This window comes from Podarcis raffonei, chromosome 7 (assembly GCF_027172205.1).
Source record: "Podarcis raffonei isolate rPodRaf1 chromosome 7, rPodRaf1.pri, whole genome shotgun sequence".
In the NCBI taxonomy this organism is placed as follows: Eukaryota; Metazoa; Chordata; class Lepidosauria; order Squamata; family Lacertidae; genus Podarcis; species Podarcis raffonei.
The window spans coordinates 5,486,235-5,504,605 of NC_070608.1; the positions used below are offsets into that span (position 1 = coordinate 5,486,235).

The following is an 18,371-nucleotide window of genomic DNA, read 5'->3' on the forward strand; positions in this document are numbered from 1 at the left end:
GGCCTGTAATTCTCTAGAGCTCCTATTAACATTTTTCACATGTCAATAAAGAAGCAACACACAGACCTGTTATTGCAATAACTGCATTTTTTTATATTACTTCCGTATTTTCTACCTGCTATGGGAGGTCTGGCATGCATGATAGAAGCTCTCTATTTCTTTCCTCCTCCAAAAAAAAAATCCCACCTTTCTGTAAACAGCGTAATAAGTAACAGTTTTTAATGATATTTTGGAGGGGTGATAATGTGCCATTTGGACATTTCTTTATAACAGCTCTCTCATATGCTAGTAGAGATTCATACACTTGTGTGCTATTTCCATACCTTTTACCAATTTTCAAAGTGTATCGGTTCCCCAAAGTATTGTGCCAAACTTATATATAGTTTTTAAATTCTCCCGTTTCACAGTAATATCCTGGTGATAGCATTATCCCAGGTTGTAAGGTGGGTGTCCCACAGAGGAGGATTGCCAAGGCATGCAGAAAAATCCTGCTTCTTAAAGAAAAGCCTTGCTTTCCCCAGTCCCACCCTCCAGCATCAACTGGCAGATGCCAAGGACTCCAGCTGTTCCCTGTTCTTTTGCAGCATATGAGGAAGGGCTGTAGTTCCCAGGAAGCAACTTTCTCCTCCCCTTCTCTGTCTTGGTATGCAGCAGCGAGCCTGTAGGAGGAATGCCAGATACCTAGTCTTGAGATTAATTTAGAGCGAAGCAAGTGGAGAATTGGAATTAGAAACCGAGCATCAGCTTGGAATTTAGGGCAAGAAGCAAAATGCACTCTGGTGGCGCTGTGGTCTAAACCACTGAGCCTCTTGGGCTTGCCCATCGGAAGGTCGGCGGTTCAAATCTCCCACAACACGGTGAGCTCCTGTTGCTTTGTCCCTGCTCCTGCCCACCTAGCAGTTCGAGAGCATGTCAAAGTGCAAGTAGATAAATAGGTACCTCTCTGGTGGGAAGGTAAACGGCGTTTCCGTGCGCTGCTCTGGTTCGCCAGAAGCGGCTTAGCCATGCTGGCCACATGACCCGGAAGCTGTGTGCAGACACACACCGTCTCCCTCGGCCTATAGAGCGAGATGAGCGCGCAACCGCAGAGTCGTCTGCGACTGGATTTAATGGTCAGGGGTCCCTTTACCTTTACCATGAGAGGACGCTGCAACTATATCTCCTTTTTGTTTTGCAGAAAGGCAGTACATAAATCCAAACATCTTCTTCTTCTTCTTTGGTGATCTCTCGTAGCCGAGTAAGATTGTCTTCCATAAACACAGTTTTAACAATGAGTCCACAAGTGACTGTGGAGCTCAATTCTGGATCCACACATCCATCCACAGTGGGGATATTGGTTTCCAGGCGGGAGTTGATCATGGTGTAGATTTGCCAAGCGTGCCTTCCTCTTAGCATGTTTCTCCCTTGCGTCCTGAGTTCGAGTGTCTTCAAAGCCCATGACACCTTTGGTGAAGGCTGTTCTCCAACTGGAGCTCTCACAGTCAAGTGTTTCCCAATTGTTGGTGTTTATACTACATTTTTTAAAAATTGCCTTGAGAGAGTCTTTAAACCTCTTTTGTTGACCACCAGCATTACGCTTTCCATTTTTCAGTTTGGAAGAGAGTAGTTGCTTTGGAAGACGATCATCAGGCATCCGCACAACATGACCAGTCCAACGAAGTTGATGTTGAAGAACCATTGCTTCAACACTGGTGATCTTTGCTTCTTCCAGTACACTGGCATTAGTTCACCTGTCACTACCACCACCACCACCACGACTACCATCACCACCATCATCATACCAGGTTGGCTTTTAAGAGGGTCCCGGTTGGAACCCCATAGAGCCAATGGCCAGTCTGTGTAGACAATACTAAACAAGATAGACAAATGTCCACAGAATGGAAGAGGGCAGGTTCCCCAAGGATGTGCTCTATGGGGCACCAGGCTTATGAGCGTCACTTGCGGACAATCAAGGTGCTTGAAGATGGGCAGTCAGTTCATGAATCCACAGCGGTGACCAGAGGAGAAATGACCAACTGGGAAGAGCACAAAGAGAAGAAATGCCTTGGTACACCTGCATCAGCACAACTGGACGCTTTCATCTGTCCCAACTGCAACAGAACATGTCTCTCCTCTATCAGTCTCTACAGCCACAGCAGGTGCTGTAACTCTCCAACGAATTGACTTCACCCCTGAAGGTGAACTCTTCCATTGACAGAGGGATGTCTACAAGACCAATGGTTTGACTCAGTACTAGGCAGCTTCCTATGTTCCTAAATATATGGTGATTCAAGTGGACAAGTGCTCACCTACTGGAATTGACAATCCAAGCAACTGAAAACAAAGAAGAATGCTTCTGAACATGATTTGTAATCGCCCCCAAACAATGTTTAGGGCTGCCTTTTTACAGTTTAAAGATCAATGTGTGAACCCTCCACAGTGCCACTTCTCATCTAGGGATGCAAAAAATAAATCAGTTCATTTTGCATTCAAAGGCAAACTTACCTAATCTGCAGCTTCTGAAACAATAAGAGAACTGAACCCCACACAACCATCCTTCAAATTCTCAGTTCTCTAAATTTTGCAGTGCAGCTCTGCAGCCTGGTGATGCTCATAAAAATGCATATAGCGGGGCAAAATAAGCATAAACATGCAGGTATTAGTACAAAAAGAAAAGAAAGGATAGAAGTACGGAAAATTGCTCTGCACAAATTGTGTAAAACGTGTCTATTAGGAGAAATCCACACTGAAATAAATTCTCACGGGGACTTAGAAAGAATTGCAATCTGATGCCGAAGTGTGGAGAATGGAACTGAGGACTGGAAAATCAAGAAACTTGATTGAGAGCAATTGAAAAAAATCAGATTTACCCATCCCCACTCTCAGCCCAATTTCTCCCTCCCAAGGCAGTTTCAGGCAGCAGTTTCCATCAGCCTCAGAAAGCGCTGCTAATAGTCAGGGATGATGTGTGTTGTAGTCCCAGGTTGGGTGAGGGTGCTCTGCATGGACGTGAAACCAAAGGGAGGGCCAGTCTCCATGCAATGGCTGTAACTCTGCAAACCATCCTTTGGAAGCTTCTTTCCTTCTTGTGGGACGAGGAGGAACATCCAAGACCTTCTAGAGCTGGATTAATTCTGGCAGGCAACAGGAGGGAGCCATGTGTTCCTTGCTCCCATTTCTTATTTTCCTTGCAAAGATTACTCACTATTAAGATAACAACCTCACAGCCCCTCAGGCCAGTATGGCTCATCTGTTAAAAATAAATGGGAGAGCGAGGCAGCATCTCACTGCTAAGCAGAAGTAATGCAGCTTCGGCGATGATGGGAGACCCCCCATCAAGTACAGCCAAGCAATTTCCTTGCCCTACACCATCTGCTAAATGTCACTTAAAGTTAGACCATGCTTTGCCTGCACTCTTGACCTCTGTCTTCCCCCACCCCACCCCAACCCCAAGGCTCCAAGATGTGGAGTCAAAGTGCTATTGACACTTGTGCCCTCAACCTTTCTGGGACTGCCCATTCTTTGAGCCATGACAGCCTTAGAAAACAGAACAGAACGGAACAGAAGCATTCAGTGAGATCACTAACTCGCAAGTAGTACCTACAGCACAATGTTGGGATGTGGAGGTCCACCATTTCAGGGTTTTGGACACCAAGCTATATGAGATAAAGACACTCAAAAACAGACCCTGCTTTGAAAGGGTCCCTATCCCTGCACAACATGGCTAAGATCAAAGACAGGGAGTGAAAAAGAATTTGGGGTGAGAGTTGTTTGTGCACCCTGGAGGACCCTCTAAGTGTCCTTATTTTCCAGGGGCAGTCCCAGATTTACAGAAGCCATCCCGGTTTCTGTCTGATCCCAGAATGTCTCACTTTTCGAGGGGACTTCCGGGTTAGTGCCATCGGCGAATGGCGGAGTTCCTCCGACCGGAGGAACGGGCTCCGTGGAAATTGGGGCTTCCCGCCGTGGCGAAGGCGGGGGCCCGCTAGAAATCCCAGGCAGAGGAAGCCTGGGAACATGGGGTTCGGCAGAGCACCAAGAGCGCCTCCCCTACTCACGAGGAAACCCATTTTTGGGGCTCCGGAGTGAACTGGGGTGAGCAGCGCGGTGCATCGAACCGATCGCTATTTCCATGGAGGGAAGCCGCGCAGCCATCGCCGGAGAGCGCTGACTTTTTCCTGATGACATTTGGACTCTAAATCAAGTACCTGTGAGTAAAAACGGAGAATCGGATTAAGAACCTGCAAATTTTATGAATTAGGCATGAAGCGGGAAGGTGTAAACAGGAAGTCCGCCTCCCGTTCTTGTATACAGATTGAAGCAAAGACCTTGCAACCTAATAGCTTAAAAAGTCTTTTTAAAGTTGGAAATTTCCTGCACCCATAATCAACAAAACCCCCCTTGGGAGCAGGAGAAAAGGGGGGGATTTGACTGTTTAATCCTGCAGGAAGTGAGAGAAGGAATATAAGTTTCTACCGTCCCAAACCTGGGGACGGGGTATCGGGACAGAATCTGCTTGAGACGTCCATCGATTGAAAGTGGAGAACTTTGACAGATAGGGAAAAATAAAAGAAAAGAGAAACAAACTAACTTCAGTGCCACCTTCTGCATTTCTGCTCTTTAAAGAAACAAAGTATTTGAAATTGAAAGGACTTTGAAATCGAAAGTAACTTTCTTTGTTTGATACTTTCCTGAAAAATGGATACAAATAGAAATTGTGTCCCCTAGAGGGAGCCTGTCAGTTTGCGGTCTCAGCTTACATATGTGAGGTTTGAACCGTGGGAACAGCCGTTTGACCTTGTTTTTGAACAGAAATGTCTTGGCAGGAAGGCTTGGTGTCTGCCCTTGACAGGACTAATGCTTTGCTGGAGCAGCTGTCCATGAAAATGAGCCTGATGAATGAAAAATTGAACTTTATGAGTGCTGTGGCCAGTGAATATGATTTAACAGGGAACAAGGATAAAGAAGCTACACTGCGATCAACACAGGAATCCGGTTTGACAAGGCAAGTTCAAGGGCAGATGGAGAAGGAAGAGGTAGTAGCTATTCCCTACACAACACAAATGGTAAGATCCAAAGTTCTACATGAACAAAAGCTATTGCCTTGGAAGATTGAATTTGGAGAGTGCTGGGAAGCATTTGAAGTCAAGGAAACTTTTTACTCTAGTGGGACTGTGAAACAGGTGAACAACTATTTGGACAAATACTTTTTGGACTACAAAGATGAAGATCTGGAGTGGAACTGGGGGGAAGGGGACAATCAGATGAAGAAAAATGGAAATTATTACTGGATGGAACCCTCCGGAGACCCACTCCCCCAGAAACTAACAATAGACAAGGAACTGCGTAAGTACAAAGAAGAACAAAAAAATCTGCAGAAGGGGCCTAGAAGAGACTTAAGGGCCTCGGACATTAGAACACCAGATTGATGGACTAAGTAATGGACAGAAAGGACTGATATGACCCGAAACCAGGAAGAAGGGACGTTGGATGAAAATCAGAAATATGAAGGGAATTTTTTATGTTAACTTTGGAATTAGTGTAATATTATTGAAATTTGAGGGATTTTGTCGGAAAGGAACTAAATGGCTTTAGTAGAAATATTTTTAAGGAGAAATGCATGAATGTGATGTGTTTTTGAAATTTTAAGATTTTTAACATAAGATAAGGTTAAATGGAGTAAGGTAAATTGAATAATAGATTATATTAAAAGAGGGAAAGGTTTTCAAAAAGGGGAAAAGAGAGGACCCAAATAATTACCGCCCAGTCAGTCTGACATCAATACCAGGGAAGATTCTGGAGCAGATCATTAAGCAAACAGTCTGTGAGCACCTGGAAAGGAATGCTGTGATCACCAATAGTCAGCATGGATTTCTGAAAAATAAGTCATGTCAGACTAACCTGATCTCGTTTTTTGACAGAATTACAAGCCTGGTAGATGAAGGGAACGCAGTGGATGTAGCCTACCTTGATTTCAGCAAGGCATTTGACAAGGTGCCCCATGATATTCTTGTAAAGAAGCTGGTAAAATGCGGTCTTGACTATGCTACCACTCAGTGGATTTGTAACTGGCTGACTGACCGAACCCAAAGGGTGCTCATCAATGGTTCCTCTTCATCCTGGAGAAGAGTGACTAGTGGGGTGCCACAGGGTTCTGTCTTGGGCCCGGTCTTATTCAACATCTTTATCAACGACTTGGATGATGGACTCAAGGGCATCCTGATCAAATTTGCAGATGACACCAAACTGGGAGGGGTGGCTAACACCCCAGAGGACAGGAACACACTTCAAAACGACCTTGACAGATTAGAGAACTGGGCCAAAACAAACAAGATGAATTTTAACAGGGAGAAATGTAAAGTATTGCACTTGGGCAAAAAAAATGAGAGGCACAAATACAAGATGGGTGACACCTGGCTTGAGAGCACTACATGTGAAAAGGATCTAGGAGTCTTGGTTGACCACAAACTTGACATGAGCCAACAGTGTGACGCGGCAGCTAAAAAAGCCAATGCAATTCTGGGCTGCATCAATAGGAGTATAGCATCTAGATCAAGGGAAGTAATAGTGCCACTGTATTCTGCTCTGGTCAGACCTCACCTGGAGTACTGTGTCCAGTTCTGGGCACCACAGTTCAAGAAGGACATTGACAAACTGGAACGTGTCCAGAGGAGGGCAACCAAAATGGTCAAAGGCCTGGAAACGATGCCTTATGAGGAACGGCTAAGGGAGCTGGGCATGTTTAGCCTGGAGAAGAGGAGGTTAAGGGGTGATATGATAGCCATGTTCAAATATATAAAAGGATGTCACATAGAGGAGGGAGAAAGGTTGTTTTCTGCTGCTCCAGAGAAGCGGACACGGAGCAATGGATCCAAACTACAAGAAAGAAGATTCCACCTAAACATTAGGAAGAACTTCCTGACAGTAAGAGCTGTTCGACAGTGGAATTTGCTGCCAAGGAGTGTGGTGGAGTCTCCTTCTTTGGAGGTCTTTAAGCAGAGGCTTGACAACCATATGTCAGGAGTGCTCTGATGGTGTTTCCTGCTTGGCAGGGGGTTGGACTCGATGGCCCTTGTGGTCTCTTCCAACTCTATGATTCTATGATTCTATGATTCTATGATTCTATGTTTGATTAATAAATAAGATAGAGTGTGAAGATTAACTATTTAAACTAAAATTGAGAATTATGGGAAGAATTTGCTGAAATAACAAACTAAATTAGAATACAAAAAGGGAGGTGTGAGGAGGTTCAAGAATTAAGCAAATGAAAAACTGTAATTTGAGATTTGTATTTTCTCTTTTTATTTTTCTATTTTTTCTTTTTTTCTGCTTTCCTTTTTGGGTTAGGGCTGGGGTTTGTTATATGTATTGATGAAACTCTGAATAAATATCATTTGAAAAAAACAACAGAATGTCTCACTTTTCTTTGTTGTTGTTGTTTTTTAGTTGTGTCTGACTCTTCATGACCCCATGGACCAGAGCACGCCAGGCACTCATGTCTTCCACTGCCTTCCACAGTTTGGTCAAACTCACGCTGGTAGCTTCAAGAAAACTGTCCAACCATCTTGTCCTCTGTTGCCCCCTTCTCCTTGTGCCCTCAATCTTTCCTAGCATCAGGGTCTTTTCCAGGGAATCTTCTCTTCTCATGAGGTGGCCAAGGTATTGGAAGGTGGCCAAATTTTCATCAGAGAAATGTTGGAGGGTATGGAGTTAAGCAAGCCCCAAGCCAAGGAGATAAATAACTATACAATCCTTAGAAGATATCTGAAGGTAGCTCTGTATAGGGAAGTTGTTTTTTTTAAAAAAATGTTTAATGTTTTATTGTGTTTTTATATATTTTGGAAACTGCCCAGAGTCGTCACCATCATCATTTATATTATTATTGTATAGGATATCCCTATTTTCACCTTTACTCACACATTTGCAAGGTCAAGGATTAAGTAACACAAGGCAGGATCAAGTAACCAAGGACACTGAAACATACCATTGCTTAGGAAGGCCTTGTTGCTCAAGCAGGGCTCTAATAGAATAGGAAGATTATTTTGTATTCCTACCCATCTTGGATGGGCAGAGTCTGTCCCTGGGGCCTGAAGGTACTTCACTGAGTAACTGCCACCTGCAGTTCAGAGGTTCACCACATGAGGGTACTGCACACAGATCCAGCCATCCCTGGCAGCTATGGTGTAGGAAACTCCCAATTAAAGTATTATTTTTGGCAAACCAGGTTAGCTTAGGCAAGCCAGTTTTCATCAGTCCACAGATGTGTATTATGGGCATAATAATTCTGATGTACCTTACCAGGTTGTTGGGGTAATATGCATGAGGATAATATGCATTAGAAAGGACCACGTAATTATTAAGTGTTATTCATAGCTGTTGTTGCAGCATAAGAATGAGAATTTTCGCTCATGTGCAAATTCTCAAGTCTGCCTTAAAATTTAGCTTTAGATGGCAAGTCTAGTTCAAAAGTAGAAAGGGGTGGATATGTCAACATTAGTTTCTCTCAGTTTCTCATTTATTTTTATTTATTTTTAATCTTAGGTGGTTTTCTCATCCTTTCAAAATCAGTTTGCATCTTTCAATAAGGTCCCAGTGAAAATTAATCAGCATTCGATTGCAAAGTTCTCCTGTTATACACATTTTCTTGTTGCAATTTTGCCTACTGTAATGGGTGCATATACGTATGTTGCCATGGTATACTTTTTTGAATGCAACTCTTGGCTGGCAAACTGAATTGCATATTTCAGAGAAAGGCGAATCTCAAAGAATGACTGCGTTTCGGTTCACGTGTTGCTTCGGGATGGATGAATGAGTGAAGTTTGCCTTTAATCTGAACTGAATCCTCCCCTCATTCAGATGGGTAAAATGGGAACCAAACATGCCATTTTGCTTGTGTAAAGCGACTATTTCCATCTCTCAATCATATATGGAAACTTGGTGGATGGCCAAATCAGCCAAGAGCCAAAGCTCCTTCCAATATGTTCATTGATGAGTTCCTCCAGGACTAGGAGAAGGCGGTTGGTTGGGAAGTCATGAGACAGAGTTGTCAAGGAGATAATGTCATGGCTCATTATGAAGCCAGATTGGCTTTGGAGGGGCTAAATGGCCAAAAGAAAATTGTAATCACCCTCCAATAAACACATCACCCGGCTCGGGAGGAGTATTTAAGGACAGGCTGGGCTTGTCATAATGAGAAGATTATTTTGGCAATGAAAACAAGCCCCTGGGTTCCAAAGTGTCGCTTGCTATTTAATCAGAAGAAAGAACACAGTGTATAATTGTCAGAGATCGGCTACACTTCCACAGTTCCGTCCAAGATCCCGGTTACTGAGAAATGGCAAGGGTAGGACGAGATTAGCCGAAGAAGCTCCTTGCCATCCTTGACTTCTTAAAGAGGTGGAATCATAAATTTGGAGGGTGGAGAGTGTGCTTGACATTCAGAAAGTCCTACTTTCAACCCTTATCATCTCCAGATAGAGATGGAGTGGGTGCAGAGCAAACATGGTGTCAGGGGCTCAGGAGCAAAAGCACAGGGGAGAGAGGAAATGGAGAGCGAAGGGGAAGAATCCGAGGGCAGCGTGGGGGAGTATGACAGTGACCCGAGAGATTCCATGAGCTTCTCCAGCGAATCAGAAGATTCCCAGAAGGGGGCGCCGATGGTCAGGGCAAGGGGGGTCCCAGGGGGGATGCACCAGAAGCAAGGGGCCAGCGGGGACTCCCAAAGCAGCAGCGGGGGATCAGGACCAGCTTCCCCACCAGAGCGTAGTGGGGGGGAAGAGTCACATGTGTCAGGACCAGCGTCTCCTCCAGAGGGGAGAGAAGATGAGTCAGGGCTGACCACGCCTCCATCGGAAAGTGGGGGAACGGAGGGGAGGTCAGGTCCAGCTAGCCTCCCCGAAGGGGGGAGCAGTGACAGCAGCAGTGCAAAGGTCAGGAGGAAGGTTGCAGGCTGGGCGCGCGCGCCAAGTTCAAATGTACAGGCGCGTGGGACAGCAGGAAACCCGGATTGGGAACCAGGTCCTAAAGCCCGCCGGAGGGAGGGGGAAGACTCAGGGGACTCAGCGTCAGAAGAGTCTAGGAAGGGCGAGACCCCGACGGACAGGCGGACCCAGAGGAGGAAAGAACAAAGGAAGAGGTGGAGCAAGGCTAGAGTCTTAAACTGGTGTCAGGGGGGAGGAGATTCAGACGGAGCTTCAGCGGTCTAGAGTTTGAGACGTAGAGCTGCACGCTGCGGCTGTGAAAGTGAAACTGAACTTCAATAAAGACTTTCGTACTTAACAACGAAGCGGCGTTGGTCCTTTGTGAGCTGGGACCTCGGGCAGCTCTGACACATGGTGAATAAACAACTGGGCAGTACTAAGTTATTCCAAATTAATTCTATGTTCAGTTCTGAGGCTCGCTGGTGGGGTGAAGATGACTCACTGCTTATCAGCTTAACACACATCGGGGGGCTGTAAAGAGAAGATGAGTTAACCTTATGTATAGCACTCTTGACAGTTTGGAGGCAAAGCAGGCTAGCAATTCAGCCAACCGACCAATCCTGGCAATTTTCAAACTGTGTTCCAGGCAGTGACCATCACAGCTTCTTATAAGTGAAAAGGCCAGTAATGGCAGATGTCGGTAAAGGCTTGGAGGACACACCAGGCAGGAATCTAGACAAGAACTTTATCGTCTCTCTCAAATGATAGTAGAATAGCAGCAGGGATCTCCTGATTTTCCCCAGGTATAAATCCAGCGCCACCTAGTGACTAAACTATTTAATTATGTTCTCCACATAGTCGACGGGATGCGGGTGGCGCTGTGGTCTAAACCACTGAGCCTCTTGGGCTTGCTGTTCAGAACGTCGGTGGTTTGAATCCCTGCGATGGGGTGAGCTCCCGTTGTTCGGTTCCAGCTCCTGCCCACGTAGCAGTTTGAAAGCGCATCAAAGTGCAAGTAGATAAATAGGTACCGCTCTGGCAGGAAGGTAAACAGCATTTCCATGCGCTGCTCTGTTTCACCAGAAGCGGCTTAGTCATGCTGGCCAAATGACCCGGAAAAACTGTCTGCAGTCAAACGTTGGCTCCCTCGGCCTATAGAGCGGACGACCGCAGAGTCGTCCATGACTGGACCTAACGGTCAGGGGTCCCTTTACGTTTACATAGTAGACAATGTTCCCTGACAGACAGGTTGTTCAGTGCAACAGATTCTTCCATGTAATGTGCTGTGGCAGGAGAGTGTGGGGTGTTTTCTACAACATATTCTCAGTTCATGAAGGCTCAGCAGGCCTGACAACACCCTAGAACGTTTCCCAGAATCATAAAATCGATGAGTTTGAAGGCACACTGAGGGTCATCTAGACCAACCCCGTGCAATGCATGGATATATATTTTTTGCCCAAACCATACCCTCCAACATTTCTCCAGCCAAGACAGGGATGTCCTATTCCATAACGATAATTTTACGATTTATACCCCACATGTTTTCCTGGGTTGCCCCAGCCACAGTGGGCAGCTTCCAACAGACATTAAAACATTAAAAAAAAAACAAAAAACCTTCCCTATACAGGATTTCCTTCAAACAGCTTGGGAGTCAGATAACTCCATACCCTCCAACATTTCTCCAATGAAAATAGGGACATCCTAAGGAAAAGTGAGACATTTCGGGATCAAATCAGAACCGGGATGGCTTCTCTAAATCAGGGATGTCCATGGAAAATAGGGACAGCTGGGGGGGGGGGTCTGCTCAAATCCATGACCCTGAGATTAAGGACTCAGCTAGACTGGTAAAGAAACAGTGCTTTATATATGTTGTATATGCAATATAACATTGTGCCACCAGATGGCGACGTGGAGTCCCATTTTTCTCTACCTGTTTTCCCTGTTTGAATTTGTTGTTTAGCTGTTTAGTCATGTCCGACTCTTTGTGACCCCATGGACCAGAGCACGTCAGGCACTCCTCTCTTCCACTGCCTCCCTCAGTTTGGTCAAACTCATGCTGGTAGCTTCGAGAACACCATCCAACCATCTCGTCCTCGGTCGTCCCCTTCTCCTTGTGCCCTCCATCTTTCCCAACATCAGGGTCTTTTCCAGGGAGTCTTCTCTTCTCATAAGGTGGCCAAAGTATTGGAGCCTCAGCTTCAGGATCTGTCCTTCCAGTGAGCACTCAGGGCTGATTTCCTTCAGAATGGATAGGTTTGATCTTCTTGCAGTCCATGGGACTCTCAAGAGTCTCCTCCAGCACCAGAAGTCAAAAGCATCAATTCTTCAGCAATCAGCCTTCTTTATGGTCCAGCTCTCACTTCCTTACATCACTACTAGGAAAACCATAGCTTTAACTATACGGACCTTTGTCGGTAAGGTGATGTCTCTGCTTTTTAAGATGCTGTCTATGTTTGTCATTGCTTTTCTCCCAAGAAGCAGGCATCTTTTAATTTCGTGACTGCTGTCACCATCTTCAGTGTTCATGGAGCCCAAGAAAGTACAATCTCTGACTGCCTCCATTTCTTCACTGTGAATTTACAATGATTCTTTGATGTGTCTAGATCCATCACAAGAGTCTCATGCTCTATTGACTGAGCTCAATCCTCAGTAACATATGAAGTTCACAGCAGGGGTGAGAAACATTTGGCTTGTGAGCTCCCACACCTGGCGTCAGATGAGCTGAGAGGTGTGGGGCAGATAAGGACATGTCTCCACATGAAGAATTGGGAGATTTAAGTCATCTCCCAATTACTCCTTTGCTAGTAGAGCTGATTGATAGTTCTGGCAGCAAACCCCACTGGAAATGGCTACACTAGAGGATTCCCCAATAGGAACTTTCTTGTGTAGCTGAGGAAGCACAGCACTTTGCAAGCACCAACAATCAGCTGATCGTCGGAGCCTGGAAAGTCCTGTGATTTGCAAGGACTGCCAGTCAGCAGGAGATGGGGGAAGATAAAGAGGTGGCCAGCTGGCCATTTTACAGGGATACTCAAGTCCTCTTTTAGAGGCCTGTCATTGTGGAGTTTTCCCTGGAGGAAGATGGAAGTTTGAAATGCACTGAGTCAATCGAGGAATCGCTAGAAAATGGGAACTGGTTGCTGTGCGCAGAGCACTTGGTTCATTCATGCACAATAACTGCAGGTGCCTGTTCACCATTTTCTCCCTCAAACTGCCTTCAAGATGTGCAGTTATAACAAGGGAAAATGGAGCTCCCCAGCTATTTATCATTGCAACATTACATCCCACTCATAAGAACACTGATTGAAAAAGGCTTATGGGCAAGAAGAAAAGGGAAAGCACAATTGGCTTTCCAGCACAACGTCAGCAGAGAAGAATGGATTTTAAAAGGAGATGGATAGATATCTGTTGTTAGAAAAGCAAGCTGCTTCAAAAACATCTTGACGCCGGGGATTACCTATGAACAAAAGGCCTACGAAGAAAAGCCAGCGTTGGATTAATCTGATGTCTGATAATTCCCTTCAAAGAGCCCAAACATGTTGTTGTTTTCATGTTTCCCATGCCATGTTGATTTTTCTTCTCCTCTATGCTTGATGGTAGCCTCACCCAAGTAGGAGTAGATACACACAGGGATGAACGAAGGCGTCATGGCACCGGGGCGGAAAACCGCTATGTGTGGTGCATGTGCGGTGTTGCTACGTATGGTGCATGCGCCGTACGTAGTGACGCCACACATGTGCTGTACATAGAGGTTTGCCGGCGGTGCTGCTCCAGCGCTGTACAGACGGTGCCGGGATCCTCTGTTCACGGCTATAGCGGCGACGGACGGATCCCACTGCTGTCCATATGGTGATTGAGCGGTGCTGGCATCAAACCACTATGTACAGTGCATGTGTGGTGGCGTTACGTACAGCGCATGCCTGAAACACTGCACATGCGCTGTACATAGCGGTTTGCCGCCTGCGCTGGGATCCTCTGCTCTCGGCTGCAGCGAGATCATCCCCATGTGGCTGCTGCCATGAGCCCCCACGGGGTGCCTTCTTGTCACGCAGGCAGGCATGGCACCTGGGATGCACCATCACCCCGGCCCACCTTGTTGCGACGCCACTGGATGCATACAAAATGTGCATTATATGGATGATTGCACTAGAAAGCATTCAGAAGCATTTTGTATGAAAAGTGCTCCGGAACATGTGTCCAAAATGCAACTGGATGGAAAGAAACAGAATGGCATGCAACTGGTCAGGAAAGATGGTACAGAACTGCAGAATTTGCTCACAATAATTTTATTTATTTATTTCCCGCCCTTTATCCTAAAGTCGGGGCAGGTCGCAACATTAAAACATGATGCAGAAACAATTTGAAACAAGGGTCAAAACATAAAAAGAGCGTTCTGAATTAGGCCAATGACCCATCTAGTTCAGCATCTTGTTCTCACAATGGCCAACCAGTTGCAGTGATGGCCGCCATCTTGGATTGTTTTGAATGAGGATCATACAAATTCATTGAGGATAGGGACATTGGTGGTTGCTAGCCTTGAAGGCTATGTTCTCCCTTCACCATCAGGGGCAAGATGTCTCTGAACACCAGTTGTTGTGTATCACATGTGGGAAGAATGATGCCTCACTCATGTGCAACCTTCCAATAGACATCTGGTTGGTCGCTATGGAAACAGGACGATGGATTAGATAGGCCTTTGGTCTGATCCTGCAGAGATCTTTTTATGCTCTTATGACTGTGCCATTAAGTTCAGCCCTTCTTAGGAAATCTCATCTTGCCACTGACATCCTTCTAATATTTTAGAATTGCCAACCTATTTCTCTAAAACTCTTATTCTTTCTAAACTTCCAGTATTTACTCATTTTCCTCCTGGTCTCTACGTCCCCCTACCCACAATCTTCTGCACCCTTCAGATTCTGTCAATATCCCTTTCAAGGGAATGAGCTTCCTTAAAATAACCTGATCTCCTCTTCCTGAAAAGGCAGCTGTTCTTAAGGTTCACTGGGTAGGAAAATTGCAATTAGGAGAATAAAGGGAATCACTGAGTGAAAAATACGGATAGAAAACAATAAAAGGCCTATTGTCAGCAGGAACTCGAAGCTAACCCTAAAAGAGGATCAGGTACCTTGTAAAGTCTTAGTGGTGATTTGAAAGAGGAATAAAAATATTTATGTATAAGCATCACTCTGTCGATTGCGAGTGAATGCTTGAAGGCTAAAGAATGAATGGCTCAGAGACAGATAAACTGAGCTGGAGCTGGCTGTGTTACAGAACTATAGAGAATGCACTTATACAAAGCTGGAACTAAAACTTTTTGGAGATGTGTGGCTTCTGCTAAAACCCAGACCCCCACATCTCCTTGTTCAGTACCATGAACTACTCTATTCTGCCTTGGACAGACCCAGTGCCAGATTTAGGTATAAACTAAACAAGCTATAGCTTAGGGCCCCACTCTTTTGGGGGCTCCAAAAGAATTAAAGAAAAAACAACAACTAGATGTACATTTACAAAATCTAAGATAAAAAACAAATAAAATAAATCCTATGTGCAGCAACAGTGTTTTGTGTTGTGTAGGCTCCTATGATGTAAGTCATGGGCCCCACCTGCTAGCCTGCTCCCTAAAATATCACGGGTTTGCTCATTTTTATATATAGGGTGCCTACGTTCTGCATGGACTGGTTGCACGGCAACATGTGCAAATGGCTTTAGATACCTATTAGGTCCATAAATTACCATATAGCACATATTCAACACACCAAAAAAGTGACAATTTGTTGTTGACAAAGGACAGCTGGACACATAAAGGGCCCCATTACCTTCAGTAGCTTAGGGCCTCATCAAACCTAAATCCAGTCCTGGTCAGAGCCCATGAGTCCTGTGTCCAGTTTTACACACCTTTGCCTTGCCATACATCCTGGAAATTTCAGACATGCCAGGAAATCGGATGCCTAAAATGGTTTCTTGGGGGGGGGGTTGTATTTTTGAATTTAAAGATATGTCAGGAATTTCCAGAACGTATGACAATCCTGGGTGGTTTTTTTGGTTGTTATGGTTTTATTTCCATTTTTTGGTTTTTTAAACAAAAATCTGGGGAAGGCTGCACCCCGGTGACAGTCCCTGCCCTTCCCAGGGGCAGGGAGGGCAGTCCACACCAGGTGTCACTTTTTTGGGGGGGCGGTGCAGTGTATTATTTACGTATTTAGCAATATATGCTCCAGTCATGCCTCCATCACCATATCCACCTGGCCTAGGGGGCGGAGGTCAGACTCACCCTGAACAGCTAAAATGTTACTGGGAGGCCACTGGGACATTGCTGGAGCAACTCTTGGGTTCAGGCAACTGGCTAAAATGTTTTAAAATGTCTTAGACGCTTCTTAAGACGGCAGTAGAGAGACGCGGGTGGCGCTGTGGGTTAAACCACAGAGCCTAGGGCTTGCCAATCAGAAGGTTGGCGATTTGAATCCCTGTGATGGGGTGAGCTCCCGTTGCTCGGCCCCTGCTCCTGCCAACCTAGCAGTTCAAAAGCACATCAAAGTGCAAGTAGATAAATAGGTACTGCTCCTGCGGGAAGGTAAACGGCATTTCCGTGCACTGTTCTGGTTCGTCAGAAGCGGCTAAGTCATGCTGGCGACATGACCCTGAAGCTGGCTCCCTTGGCCAATAACGCGAGATGAGTGCTGCAACCCCAGAGTTGGCCTCGACTGAACCTAATGGTCAGGGGTCCCTTTACCTTTAAGATGGCAGTGGACAGAGCTTCCTAAAAAAAACAAAAAAAATTCCTCAACAACTTTGGATAAAAAACAAAGCGCAACAATTGTGTTGGTTTCCTAAAGAAATATCTCAACAACTTCGGGGGTGTCGGGAATTTTACTTTTTGAAATATTCCAAGATGATCAAGGACCTGTAAACCAAGCTTTATGAGGAATGGTTGAGGGAGTTGGGTATGTTTATCCTGGAGAAGAGGAGATATGATAGCCATCATCAAATATCTGAAGAATATCTGAAGTCTCATGGAAGAGGGAGCAAACTTGTTTTCTTCTGCTCTTACCCACAAGGAAAGCCCTGAATAAGAAGGGCATATTTGCATTTCGGGAGATTCTTCCTTCCTCTCTATCTTCCTCTCTGACAAATGTCACCAATACTGATCAACTTTTCTCTTCATTCACAGGGCATCTGATCCCATCACCCAATGGAAGACAAGCCAAAGACGCGGCGTATTCAGGCCATGCCTCAATGTCAACTTCAGTGAATATATTGCATTAAAAAGTGTTGTAGCCAATAAACACTGCAATTATATAAGAAGGAGAAGATCTAGTGGTTTCTGCTGATTAGTAATTGTGACTGTGCTCCCCTCACTTGAGGCCCTGACGCATGACCTCTGAATATAGATTTCCCCTGTTCTTAATAGCTTTTTAAATCCCATTCCATCATAAAGTAGCTTCTGCACAGAACTCTTGACACTCTGATTCATTTTGGTGGGTGGGGAAGAGGTGTACTGTACTGGCAGAAATGTCGCAGCACAGATCCTGAATTCTGATCTGAACCCAGAGATCAAGGGGACAGTGGCACTCTCAAAACCACCCTGCTTGCGGAGGTGCGAGAGGAACATAGACCCTGCACTGATCAAATGCAGCCTTCTCTAGATGTTGGTGTCCTCCAGATGTTTTAAATGTCACCTTCCATCATCCTCTGCAGACCCTCCAAATGCCCCTATTTTCCTGGATTCACAGAAACTGTCCCTGTTACTGATTTGATCCCAGAATGTCCTGGGCATGGGGTAAGGCAATCTCACAACTAAACTGGTCCCAAGTTGTTAAGGGCTTTATATATACTAATAGTAACACCTTGAATCTGGCTCAGTTGCTGGTGGAGCTGTTTAACTCTTTCTTTTCCTGCATGTTGCTCAGTTGTTCCACTTCAGCCACTTACTCCCCGTGGGCAAGAAGAAACTGGGTCCTTGTGTGATTCACCTCCTTTTTGGGAAGTGAGACACTGCTGGAGGAGAAAGGGGTATGCAACACCTCCCCAGTGTGAGAGCCAGCGTGGTGTAGTGGTTAAGAGTGGTGGACTCGTAATCTGGTGAACCAGGTTTGATTCCCCGCTCCTCCACATGCAGCTGCTAGGTGACCTTGGGGTAGTCACACTTTTTTGAAGTCTCTCAGCCCCACTCACCTCACAGAGTGTTTGTTGTGGGGGAGGAAGGGAAAGGAGAATGTTAGCCGCTTTGAGACTCCTTTGGGTAATGATAAAGCAGGATATCAAATCCAAACTCCTCCTCCTCCTCCTCCTCCTCCTCTTCTTCCCCACCTGACCTTCTTCCACTTAAGACTTTTGGCTTTCCCAGGCTCCCTTTTGTTGGGAGAAAATTAATGAAATGATCATGAAACTGCTTGCAGTGTGAAGCTTTGCCAGTGGTGCTGTATGTTTTAGAGGCAGTCATCATTGACAGGTTCATTGATTGATTAAGTGATC

At 45.4% G+C, this 18,371-nt stretch overlaps 1 protein-coding gene across 1 annotated transcript in view; it reads left to right on the top strand.

Moving 5' to 3' along the window:
• The window catches only part of TSNARE1 (t-SNARE domain containing 1), a 448,733-nt gene extending 431,583 nt beyond the window's left edge, over nt 1-17,150 (top strand). Inside the window, exon 11 of the mRNA XM_053395181.1 lies at nt 17,068-17,150. The gene's annotated coding sequence lies outside the window, so the exon portion shown is untranslated. The remainder of the gene's footprint in view (nt 1-17,067) is intronic.
• The last annotated feature ends 1,221 nt before the right edge of the window (nt 17,151-18,371 follow it).